The sequence below is a fragment of the Pan troglodytes genome, chromosome 8, assembly GCF_028858775.2.
Source record: "Pan troglodytes isolate AG18354 chromosome 8, NHGRI_mPanTro3-v2.0_pri, whole genome shotgun sequence".
Classification (NCBI taxonomy): domain Eukaryota; kingdom Metazoa; phylum Chordata; class Mammalia; order Primates; family Hominidae; genus Pan; species Pan troglodytes.
Window position 1 is genome coordinate 98,234,765 of NC_072406.2, and position 13,151 is coordinate 98,247,915.

General features: G+C 43.6%; 1 protein-coding gene and 1 pseudogene across 3 annotated transcripts in view; one reads left to right on the forward strand and one right to left on the reverse strand.

The window, feature by feature from the left end:
• GRID1 (glutamate ionotropic receptor delta type subunit 1) overlaps positions 1–13,151 on the reverse strand; it is a 779,753-nt gene that overhangs the window by 454,709 nt on the left and 311,893 nt on the right. The gene's annotated exons all lie outside the window — the stretch shown is intronic.
• On the forward strand, positions 6,766–6,884 carry LOC112204614 (5S ribosomal RNA; annotated as a pseudogene).

A 13,151-nucleotide genomic window follows, 5' to 3' on the forward strand; every position in this document is an offset into this window, starting at 1 on the left:
AGCAAATCTTAAGGAACATCTATCAATCTTCATGAGCAATTGTCATAATGACTGGTCATTGGTGTGAAGGCCGTTGTTATGGTTGGAAACAGAAGAGGACTAAGGTTCACATTGGGAAAGGTGTGGTGCAAGACAGAGGCTGCACTGGCTGAAACCGTAGTTTAGAGAGAAACGATGCCAGTGGTTTACAAACCCTTGGGGAGATCTCTGAGTGAGCTTTGGACTTCCACTGGCCATGGACTTGAGCAGGGGATTTTCAGGTGATTTTGAAGTAGGAGGTGGGACTCAACTCTGGAGTCAGGGCTCAGACACCGGACCAAATTGAGGACTAGCTAAAACAGGGATGGGGCAGAAGCATGCTTTTCATAAGACACACCCACCGTTGTGCCATGTCAGTTTACCATTGCCATGGCAACACCCAGGAGTTATTGCCCCTTTCCATGGCAATGACCTGACGACCCAGAAGTTACTACCCTTCCCCTAGAAATTTCTGCATAAACCACCCCCGAACCTACAAGTAATTAAAAGTAGGTGTGAATATGACTCCCGAACTGCTCTGAGCTGCTAATCTCAGCACACTGCCTGTGGAGCACCCTACTTTGCAGGAGCAGTCACTGAGCTGCACCACCACCAGAGATGCAACACTGCTGCTTCCATAAAGCTGTTTTCTTCTACCCTACCACCAGCTCGCCCTTGAATTCTTCCCTGGGCAAATCCAGGAACCTTCATGAGCTAAGCCCCACTTGGGGCTTGCCTGCCCTATATCAATTTCACCTAGACCTTAGTGGCCTGTGGCTGAGTTCCAGGTTAATAGTCAGCAAGATCACCTCAGGTAGACAATTACAAATTTCTCTCTTCATTCTCCTCCCAAAGTTTATTGCCCCCCATGAGTTGGTCTAATAAAGATTGGATATAACAGTTAACCCTAGATTCACCTTGACACCTGGATTCATCTCCCCATCCCACCAGAGGAAGAAGGGATTGTTATCTTGACAAGTGAAACTATCGAAAAAGGAAATACCAGTTGCTCATCTCTGGACAATTATCCCTACAAAACTCACAACTTTTGATCACTTATGTGCAATCTCTTTACATCTGTAAGTGCTTTGAATCCCAACAATAATGCCACAAATTTTTAAGCCCATTTCAAAAAAAAAAAAAAAAAAGACAGAGACTCAGAGAGATCAAACGGTTAGCAAGCAGTCAAGTGGGGATACCACCTAGGTCTGCAGGGCAGCAAAAAGGCCACATGCGCTCCCCTAGCTCTCTCTAGTCAGGCAGTGGCCACACCAGAGGTTGCAGGACTTCTCCATGGCTCAGTAGCATGTTCTCTGAGCATCAGAACAAATGATTGCCTTGAAACTAATTAGCTGCTCATTCTCAAAACTAATTAATCTTCGTTAAGCTCACTGAAGTCTCACCTTCAATGACTGAAAATACCAAACTTGAGTTCATCATCAAAGACAGCTCCCCAGCAGGAAACATACTCATCTAAATGACTCAGCCTCCTGAGCTACCTGGGCCCTGGTGGGAGAAGGTAGTCTGGCAACAGGCAGAACTGTAATCCACAAGTGTGGAGCAGAGCCAACCCCTGCTTACACAGACTGGAGCTGGGCACACATTATTAAAACATAAGCTGAAAATCACTTATTCTGCTTTAGGTGATTAATAGAGTTGGCTTTTTCCTGGGACATAGAGGCAGCCCTGAGAAATGAGGCAATTATTCCCAGTGAATGGGGATGTTAAGGGACTTGTTGCTAATAGGGTGGTGTGTACAATTTCATGGTTAATTAGTACTTTTGGGGGGGGCAGCGCTACATTACCCAGCCTAAACAGAGTTCCTAACCCTGCCCTCTCCTTGCCTTCAAATTGTTATGAAGTAAACATTAAGGACTGAGGAGATCAAAGAAGCTCTGGGTTAATTGGAACCCAGCAATGATGCTGGAGATGATTTTTGGGTTAATCTCGGAGGAGCCACCTCAGTGCCCTCCATGGTGCAGCAGAAGCACTCAGAGATGTGGTTTCTAGGGGGAAAAAAATGACTTTTAATCAAGACTGGGAAATGAAATTACGTGTCTAATTAGATAGAAACAACCACAAAACCACAAACTAGGGAGCTCGCTGTAATATTGAGCTTCTGTTCTCAGAGGTTAGCAAGAACTTAGGCGTAAACTCTGCTGATGAAGGCATTTGGATTTTTGTTCTCTGGCCGACTGAAACTTCCCAGGAGGAAAATAACAGTTGTTTTGTCCTCATTGGAAACACCCGATGTGGCAATGCGGTGACTGCATTCCCTTTGTCGGCTTCTGCTTTTTGCTCTCCTGGCCCTGACCTCAAGTTCACCATCCTTGCACACAAATGAACATGTGTTCATTTTCCTCACTTTGGGAAGCAAATTCCAGATGCCCAGTGAAGAAGTCAAAGTATTTTGAGGTTCCAGGATCAGAGATTACCAGGAAGGGGCTCTAATTTGCATTTATTTCATTTCAAGTTCATAGGCATACAAAGCAGAGTACCATACTTTTTTTAATAGAGAATAGAAGACATTGACTTCTTTGACCTCTAGAGGATCACTTGAGTGCCCATCTTAGGTAAAAGTAGGGCAGAGAGGCAGCCACTCCCTTGGGATTGTGAGTCTATTTACGTAATTACTTCCTTTGGAGCCTTCAAAACCTTACAGAGGTCTCTAAGAGAAGAGGCACCAAAACTCCAATTCCTGCAATTTAATATTCTAAGTTACAGTCACTTGTCAGGAGAGGCCAGAGTGGCTCTTCCAGGCCCAGGAGCAGAGGCATGCCAAAAGATTTGGGAATAAAATCATTTCAAGGAAAAGGAGATCCAGGCTAGGGGCCTGGGCTGAAGCCCCAGCACATGAGGCTCATGGCAACACTCTCAGCTGATGCTAAAGGCCTCTCCCCTCTGGAGCCAGGGTTCTGGGTGAGTGCTTGTGTTTGGAAATACCATGTGAAGGGGTGGAAGCTGAAAATGGTAGATCCACATGGCTTAAAGCCACACTCACTTTTTATTCAGGACACATCCCACTGAAGACTCACCTTATTTATAGTGTCAACATGTAATAATAATAACATTATGGGACACTGGAAGACATGCTGGGAGGTTTGCAAGCTCAAAGGCCCTACAGACCTTGGCTCTTTGGTTCCTTCCCCTTTCTGAAGCTCAGTCCCTTCTCTACAAAATGGAAATGGTAATTGACCTGTCTTCCAGAATGAGTGCAAGAACTGAAACCAGAAAGAGCCCTTCTATGCATCAAGCCTTGTGCCAAGTTCCTACCTATGTTGTCTTGCTTTCTGTCATTCCATGAGCCTGGAGCTACCACTAGCCCTGTTTCACAGATGAGGAGAGGAGGCTCAGGGAAGTTAAGCAACTTGGTACTGAAGTCATCAGCCAGTAAACGGCAGGACTGAGAAGTGAACTCATGTATTGACAACAGGCCTGTCACCATCACATGATGCTGAGTGTCTGAGCAATTGACCAGGCCTCCAGCAGCCTCTTAAGTGGCAGCCACAGCCTCATCCCCCTCTACTCCTACCAACATACTTTGATTAGATGAGTGGGATGGTGCAGGAGGATCTCTTACACATTGTATTGATCCATATCAAATTGTATCTTGTTAGATTTGACCCAATGTTCCAGCAGTGTAGATATTTTTGACCCATAAAATTTCCTCTTAAAGATATTATTTCCTGAATAAGAATAACTGGTGGAGATGCGGCTACTATATGGCCCAGGAAAAGCCTGGCCTGATTGTGAGATTGGGGGACTGAACTAGAAAGCAAGTCCGGCTATGCCACACCAGGAAGAGACGTGCTTAATCCCTGGATAAGGCAAAGGCTGCTTCTCACTGGCACTGAGAAAATCCAGCCATTACCCAGCAATGGGAACCCTGCCAGAATCAAGGTGACTCTAGATGACATGCATTTTCCAGGGCACTAGGCCTGTCAGTGGTTATGGCTGCATTGCTTGGCTTTGACTACCTCTGGGACCAGATTCATCCATGACTCTTACTTGTCCAAGCCTTTGAGAAATACATAACCTCCTCTTGGAGACATATTTGGGCTCTGCCTGCAACTCACCTCTTCTTCTTCTTCTTTTTGTCATCGTTTAAGCCCAGCAAGCTATTGTCAGTGTTTCTTTAATAGAATGTCTATGTTGCCCCTTCCACAGCTGGTTTGCAAAGGTGAGACTCTCCTCCGTTCACAGGGACACATGTGTGTACATGTTAAACACCCACCAGAGAGCTCAATCTGATTTTCTGATCATCCATCTTTGTCAAAATGTGTGGCAGCCAAAGGAGAAATGATGGCATCCATGCACACATACAAACCCAGGTGTGTTCCTACCAGACTCAGGCAGGCGTGATTCCACAGATGGCTCACAGGGATCACTGGAAAATCAAGTCAATACACTTAAGAGAGGTGACCAAGGAGACAGGGCGTCAGTAACACTTTATAAGAAATGTCTATGTTTCTAACATTTAGCCACTTAAGCATTTTAAAAGGAGGCACACAATTTCTCTATTGGCAAAACCTACTTGGAATTTACAATGCTCAAAAGTATTTGTAAGAAGTATGTGTGTGTATATATGTAGTGTTTAGTATTAAATTAATAAATAATTTTACACATTTTAAACATTTATTTATTTAATAATGTGTGGATAAGTTTTCAAATGTGTACCCATGGCTGAACTTGTATAAGAACTCTGAAAAACACATGAAGAAATGCTGATCCACTTCTGGTAAGCAAAAAACAGAAAATTTAACAAGAGTGCAGTACAAAATCAATATTAAAAGGTCAGTAATTCTCATAGTCAAACAATGATGAATTTGAAGATTTAGCAGAAGGGGAAAAATTTACAAACCCAGATAGCAAGATAAAATACCTAGGAATAAGCTGACCTCGACTGCATAAATCTATATGAAGTCAGTCTCTTAAATAGCAGCAAAAAAGTGCAAAAAAAGGAATGAAAAACATGGAAAGATACACCAAGTTCTTGGGTAGAACTCAATATCATAAAGATTGGTTTTCCCTAAACTATAATAACTTATAAATGTAAAGCAATTGCAATGGAATGTCAATAGGCTGTGTTTTGGGCACTAGATGAGCTGATTTTAAAACTCTAAAGGAAAAACAAACAATCATAAGAACCAGGAAAAAAAGTTAAAAAAAAAAAAAAAAAAGAACAGCTGGAGGTGCACAGGGACCTAATCAGACCAAGTATTAAAATATATATATTATTGGGAGGCTGAGGCCGGAGAATCACTTGAACCCAGGGGACAGAGGTTGCCGTGAGCCAAGATTGCGCCATTGCACTCCAGCCTGGGCAACCAGAGTGAAACTCCGTCTCAAAAAAAAAAAGTATGTATATATATATATATATATATATATATATATATATATATATTTAAAAATATACAAAATAAAGCTACAATAATTAAAACAGTGTAGTACAGACATGTGAAAGACCTCAGAAAGATCAATGAAACAGAATATCATTTCTAGAAACAGACTCACATATACACAAGATTTTAGTATACTATAAAATAACAATGAAAATCAATGAAGAAAAGATAAACTTCCAATAAACGAGATTTAGATAATTATATACCAAAAAAAAAAAAAAAAACCTTTAACAGGACCTCAGATTTAAACGTTTAAAATGGAACCATAAAAATACTTGTAAGAAAAGTGAGGGAAATATTTTATAACTTTGTACTAGGGAATGTTTTCCTATGAACTAAAATTCAGAAGACATAAAAGAAAAAGGAACCAATGATTTTACCATATATAAATCAAAACCTGTTTCATGAAGGGAAAAGGCAAAAAAAAGTCAATGAACTGGTTCAATATTTTCAACACATGCCAAAAATCAAGGTATAAAACCCCTGCTATAAAGATTTCCCAAAAATCAGTAGAAAAATAGGCAAAGTACATGAACACATGTCTCGCAGAAAATGAAATACAAATAACTCCTGAGCATGTGATAAGATGCTTAATCTTGTTCAAAAGAGAAATGCAAATTAAAACTGTGCTCTCATACTATTTTTATCCATCAGATTGGCAAAAATCCAAAAGTTTGATAACGCATTCTGTTGACAAAACTATGGAAAAACAGGCACGCTTATACATTGCTGGTGGGAATATAAATTGGCACAACCCTTCTGGAAGAGAATTTTGCAGTATCTACCAAAATTACAAATGCAAAAATCCTTTCACTCTGCAATTCCATTTTTATGTATTTATCTTTATAGATACACTTGCAAAAATGCAAACTGACCTAATTGCAAGATTATTCTATGCAGCACAATTTTTCATAGCACAAGAATGGGTGGAATCTAAATGTTATCATTGGGAAGCTGGTTAAGTAGGTTATGGCACATCTACACAATAAACTACTGTGCACCTGAGAAAAATAGGCAAGCTTTTCTAATACGGAAATACCTCTTAAGACGTGCTATGGAATAAAAAAAAATCAATGTGAAGAAAAAGTATACATAGCATACCTGTATTTGCATACAGAAGTGAAGGAATGTGAATTTATACTCTTATCTGCTTATAATTATTTTAAAAATCTATAAAATCCCCCTCTAAAAAATTAATAATATATTTATCTGAGGGAGTGGGGAGGGGTGAAATAGAGTGAAGCTTGGGAGAATTTTTACCCAATACCTTTTTACACTGTTAATTTTTGAAACTTTTCAAAAATTAAATGAATATGTTAAAGTTATTTCTTCAAAGACAGATGATGTCTGTGGCCCTACCACCCTGAACACGCCTTGTCTCCTCTAATCTTGGAAGTTAAGCAGAGTTAGGCCTGGTTAGTACTTGAATGGGAGACTGCCTGGGAATACCAGGTGCTGTCGGCTTTTTAAATGAATAGACAGATAGATATATATGTTTAAAAAAATGAGATAACTAAATGTTAATGGAACAGATCACAGAGAACACAAAAATAAAAGAAACTCTAGTACTACAGAGACAAAGAACACAGATAGAGAAGAAGAATGGGAAAGGGAGTCAAACTCTGTGGAACTAAAGCAAAGTGCTAGAGGCAGATAATTGGGATTGTGAAGGAATAAGGCATACAAATATACACCACAACATGTTTGAACTATTCATATACATTATATAAAACTAATATGTATGTGCACATATATGCAGATTTCATAATTCAAAACATTTCAATGGGCAATGAATGCCCTTTGTCCCCAGCAATTGTAGATCTAGAAATCTTTTTAAAGAAAATCACTAAGAATGTGCTCAAAGACAGGTACAAAGCTGTACCTCACACACAAATGCTCAGAAACAGGTGATTAATTTAGTAAGTCATGGCCTCCCATACGATGGAATGCCAAGGCACCAAATTTATGCTGAAGCATATTTAGTGATACAAAAAGATGTTTACCCTCCGCTGCAAAGGTATACACTAACATATTCACTGCAGTTATCCCAGGGAATGGGGTAATGGATGACTTTTATTCTTTTTGCACATTAATATTTTCTAATTTTTCTACAATTAATATATATTCCTTGTGTAATAAAAAACAAAAGTTATTTACAAAGAAAAAAAGAAAAAGCTGAGCTTTGTTGATTGATATCTGAGATAGCTACTCTCGTGGACATCTACTTGTCTCGATTCTTTGCTCCATTTTTTTTTTGTTTTTTTGGTTTTTTTTTTTGAGATGGAGTCTCCCTCTGTCACCCAGACTAGAGTGCAGTGGCGCAATCTTGGCTCACTGCAACCTCCGCCTCCCTGGTTCAAGCAATTCCCCTGCCTCAGCCTCCTTGAGTAGCTGGGACTATAGGCATGCGCCACCATGCCTGGCTAATTTTTTTTGTATTTTTAGTAGAGATGGGGTTTCGCCGTGTTGGCCAGGCTGGTCTCGAACTCAGGAGATCCGCCCGCCTCGGCCTCCCAAAGTGCTGGGATTACAGGCATGAGCCACCATGCCTGGCCTTTACTGCAATATTTTTAAAACTGTGCTATGGTGAAATCCAAAAGCTTTCCTCAGAGGCTTTCCTCAGGGGCTGCTGAGGGCAAGAGAGACAGGGAAAGGGGAAAGATGCAGGATTTGAGGCTGTCCTCCACATGCTGGCCCCCATCCCTACACAGACACACACACACACACTTACACATGCATGGGCACACACATGCTCATATGTGTGCATAAGCACATGCTCACACACGTGTGCACACATGCACACACACGTTTACACACATACACAAGCTCTCTTACACACACAGTCAGCCAGAGTAATTCCACTTTCCCATGTTTTGTAAATAGGCCTTCTGCCTAAAATGGAACCTTAATAAAGGAGTCTGTAGATGGAAAAAAAACACAAATACTATGCCATGAAGTTCTGTCCTTATGCCTAGTCCAGGCTCCAAAAAGCCACTTAACTCTCATGACCCCCTGAAAATGCCTTCTCAGAACTCATATAGTAAGCCAGAAGTGTTATCATCCCAGGCAGGCAAAAGAGCAACTCTGAAGGCCCAGAGTGCGATACCACAGGACTCACAGGGAGGCAGAGAGCAGGCTTTTCTGTCTACTCGAGTTGGGGCTGGGGGTTGGGGTGGGTAGCACCCAGCAGGCAAGATGAAACCAGAGTGAGCATCAGAGACAAGAGAAATTCCTGGAAGGGAGTCAAGCCCTCTCCAGCTGATGCGGTTGGTCTTTGAGAATATGCTGACCCTCTTCTCTCATCAAAGATGACTTGTTGCTGGATTTAGGCAACAAATTTAGGCTGATCTTCCCCTAACTCTAAAAGAAGATCAAAAGCAGTGTCCTGCCAACCCCCTTCTGGGTGAGGGCCCCTCACTTATCCACAGCTTTCCTCCCTGGGTGTAAAGGAGAGAGCAGTGTGCCCTGCAAAGGCTCAGGCCAGAGGGACTTCTCATTTTGGCCCCTGGCTGCATAAAGTGGCTGACCCTGTGTCTAGCTCTGCAAACTCTTAAGTGTAATAATAACATAATAGCAGCTATCTCTTAATGTGTTTTCACTATCAAGCACTATAAGAACACAATCTTATTTAAGCCTCACAGCAAGGATATGAGGTGGTGTAGAAGATTCACTGTAAAAATGGTCCCACTTCCCAGTCCTCTCTGTATCCCTGCTCTTGGCCATGTGACTTTGCAGCTTCTCCCATTAGGGGGTGGGGTCTACATTTCATCCCTTGACTTTGGGCAGATATTGTGACTTTCTTTGGCCAATAGAATGAGGCGGAATTGACGTGCCACTTCTGAGCCTAGATCTCAAGAGCTCTTGCCCATTTCCATTCACTCTCTGGGAATCTTGCCATTTCCATGAGAATGAGCCTGGGCTAGCCTGCTGGGGATGGAAGACCATGTGGAGAAAAGCCACATGAGCCAAGGCCACCCTCAACCAGCCAAAACTAAAGCTGACCACAGACATCAGTGACCTCACCCACGATCAGCCAAGCCTGACCCAGGAAAGCAAACCTACCCAGCTGACGTGTAGTATCACGAGAAATAAAATGTGGTTGTTGCCTAAAACTGCAAGTTTGGGGAGAGTTACACTGCATTATTATGGCAATAAATAACTGGATACAGGTGAGTACCATTATTGCTGCTAAACTCAAGTTGAGAAAGAAACTTTTCTGTTATGGATTGAATGTTTGTGTCCCGACACCCAGAATTCATATGTTGAATCCTTAACCACCCAGTGTGATGGTATTTGCAGATGTAGCCTGTGAGAGATAGTTAACATTAGATGAGGTCATGAGGGTGGGGCCTTCATGATGGGATTAGTGCTCTTTTAAGAAGAGACCCCTGTAATCCTAGCACTTTGGGAGGCTGAGGCTGGTGGACCACTTGAGGTCAGGAGTTTGAGACCAGCCTGGCCAACATGGTGAAACCCTGTCTCTACAAAAAATACAAAAATTAGCCAGACATGATGGTGCACGCCTGTAATCCCAGCTACTCAGGAGGCTGAGACAGGAGAATTGCTTGAACCCAGGAGGCGGAGGTTGCAGTGAGCCAAGATTGTGCCACTGCACTCCAGCCTGGGCAACAGAGTGAGACTTCATCTCAACAACAACAAGAAGAAGAAGGAGAAGGAGAAGAAATGCCAGAACCAGAGAGCCTGTGCTCTCATTCTCTCTCTTTCTCTCTCTCTCTCTCTCTCTCATGTGAGGACACAGAAAAGAGGCAGCTGTCTGCAAGCCAGAAAAAGAGCCCTTGCCAGAAACCAACAGTGCCAGTACCCTGATATCGAACTTCCCAGCCTCCAGAAATGTGAGAAAAACAAATTTCTGTTGTTTAAGCCACCCAGGCTATGGTATTTTGTTATGGCAGACTAAGCAGACAAGGTCTCACAGCTGGTAGGTGACAAAGTTAGATTCCAAAGCTTAATAAGGAGTTCACAGCTTCCTGCCCAGCCTCAGGGCTGTGACCAGAGCAGGTGGACTCCACTCCACTTCAAATTTCTCAGCCACACCCTTGGGGCTGCCTCCTGCCTTGAGTTGTCCCAGAATCCTAAATGTTCTAGGCACATGGAATTCCAAGGCTGGAAACAGACTTGGAGGGCATTAACTCCAACTTCCTGGTTCTATAGATGATGATGCTGAAGACCAGATGATTCAAATGAATTGGCCAAGGTCAGACTGTATAGAAAGGCAAAAGAAATGTTGCAACAAAGATCTCCCAAGGAAGTGCTCATTTGTCCAAACCAAGCTGATCTGCTTTTCCAGGTGTAATAAGAACAAGGAAGAATTGTCCTTCAAGAATTCTCATCTCATTTCCAACCCGTGTCCCAAGGGTGCCAATCTTGAGTTCCAGAAGCCAGAACTCTTAGGATCTGCTTATGAATTCCTACTCCCACCTGTCCCCATTCCCAAACCCTTCCCCATAAATCAGACTGCCGAGCCACACAGTTAACATAGCACAGACAGATGGTAGGACCTGGGTGTCTCCTTTACAGCCAAAGAAATGAAGTTGCTTCCGCCCACCAGCATCATTGAGGCAGCAGCTCCCTGCATGCAGCAGACAGAGCCCCCAGGTCACACGCACAGCCTCTGCAAAGCCACGTGGTGGATCTCATAGCAGAGACTGTAGCTTAAGGAGGCTATTTGGCTGTTGCCCATACATATGGCAGCCTGGCAGGCCCTTCCAAGGGCTTGCAAACCACATAGCAATCAGGAGCCCCTAGGGCCTCGGGCCCATCTGCAGTGCAAAGACAGAGCCTCATTTGAGATGCCACGAAGCATCAGAAGATGCCTTGTGCTTCCTGCAGAGCTGGCGAACTGCCCCTCGCCTGGCTTTAGGCTGTGGTAGAACTCTTAGCGAAGATGAAGTTCCTTCAGCACATCCATAAAGGGCTGCTGTCCCTGGGGCTCAGGCTGCATTCCAACCAACAAGACATGGTCCTGACCCTCGAGAACCCTCCAGTGAGTGGAGAGGACTCTACAGAGGTTTCTACAGGGTTGTGAGCCCACAGAGAGGGCAACTAATCCTGGCTTGGAGAGAGAGACAGAGTAGAAGGAGCATTAAAGAAACCTTTTCAGAGAACAGGACATTTGGGTCTTCAAGGAGATCCCTCCTGCAGTCACTTCTCTGAAGATTTCACAGAAGTCACCTAGGATTCAGGTCAGGAATGAGGTGGATGAGAACTCTGCCTTCTGTGGTACCACATAGTAACCTCCCAGATGTGCCAGGTTCCCCAGTGTCTGGGATGACCTTCTTCTGCAATGGCCAGACATGGCCTGTATCCCCATCCTGCTTAGTGCAGCTGCACTGCATCAACCAAGCCATGGCTCTTCTCAGTTCTTAAATAAAGATGATAACCTTTGACGACACCCTGCAGTCTCAACCTTTGCCTACTCCATTGGCCCTCGGGTGTTCACTGTAGCCCTCCATTGCTGGGTTCCCAACATCCCAATTTCCTTCATTTCCTCGACTAACATCCCTCAGCACAGAGGGATCAGTTTTCCCACTTGGTTCAGTTTTCCCACTCTCAGGTCTCACCTCAAGGACCACTGCCTCAGGGAAGTCTTCCCTGACCCTCCAGTTTCAGGCCATTTCCTCAGTTACTCCCTCTCAGAACCACATCTCTTTCTTTCTCCACACTCTAATGCATCTTGACTTTATTCTCCTGGCCATGGAACTGTTTAGTTAATGTCTGTCTTTCCCACAAGTCAGTAAACACCAGGAGAGTAGGAGCCATGCCTGCTTTGGCTTACGCATGCATGTTGATTATCTAACACTATGCCAGGCATGCGGTGTGCACTCCAGAAATATTCGTGGAATTCTAACTAGGAGTTTTGCCTTGGGAAATGGAGGATCCACTGTGTCATAGGTTAGGTGTCCCCAGAAGCAGATCTTGGGATCAAAATTTGAGTAGAAATCAGCTTTGGGGAAGTAAAACCAGAAAAATCTGATAGGGAAGTGGGGAAGAAAGGGAGGAAGGAAGGGAGAGAGGAAGGGAGGAAGCTGGAGTGCACAAATGAGACCCCTGGGCCCCCCTTCCTCCCCCAGCCCTCCTAGGGAAAGGAAGAGAGAAAGCAAGAGGCTGGATGGAACACTTGTGTGCAGAACAGGTCAGGTAGAAGCAAGGTAGAACTCAGCTCATTTCTGTGTCACCTTCTAGTTGGTTTGGATGGTTCCGGCCCCAGGTTCCAGGCATGCTGACATGAGAGCTATCAAGTCCAACCTCTCCATGTTCATTACAACTGGTTCCCCATTAGCCCACAACTTCAGCTTCTCCAGTACAGTGATCTTTTAAGATAACTTTCAGCCCACACTCCTGAGTCCCAGAAATACCAAAACTGGCTGATTAAACTAAAAGGTCCAACTCACTCTCTCCAGAGAAAGAAGTGACACATTGTATAGAGACAATGACCACAGCTCGAAGTTCTGGGCATCCATGTACCTTCATTTCCTGAGCCCATCAGATCTGTGCAAAATGACAGAAACTGACATCTGCCAGAGACCTGCGGGAGGGGATTCAAGACCCAAAAAGCAGGTCAGGATGTTAAGATGCCACCCTTCATCTTCCATTAAACTTCTTAATCTGCAGGCACCATGAACTCAGCCAAACACGCAGCAAATATTTTCTTGAGCACCTGCTGTGTGTCTGGCACCATGCTCAGCATGGGGATCACAGCTGTCAAGGGAC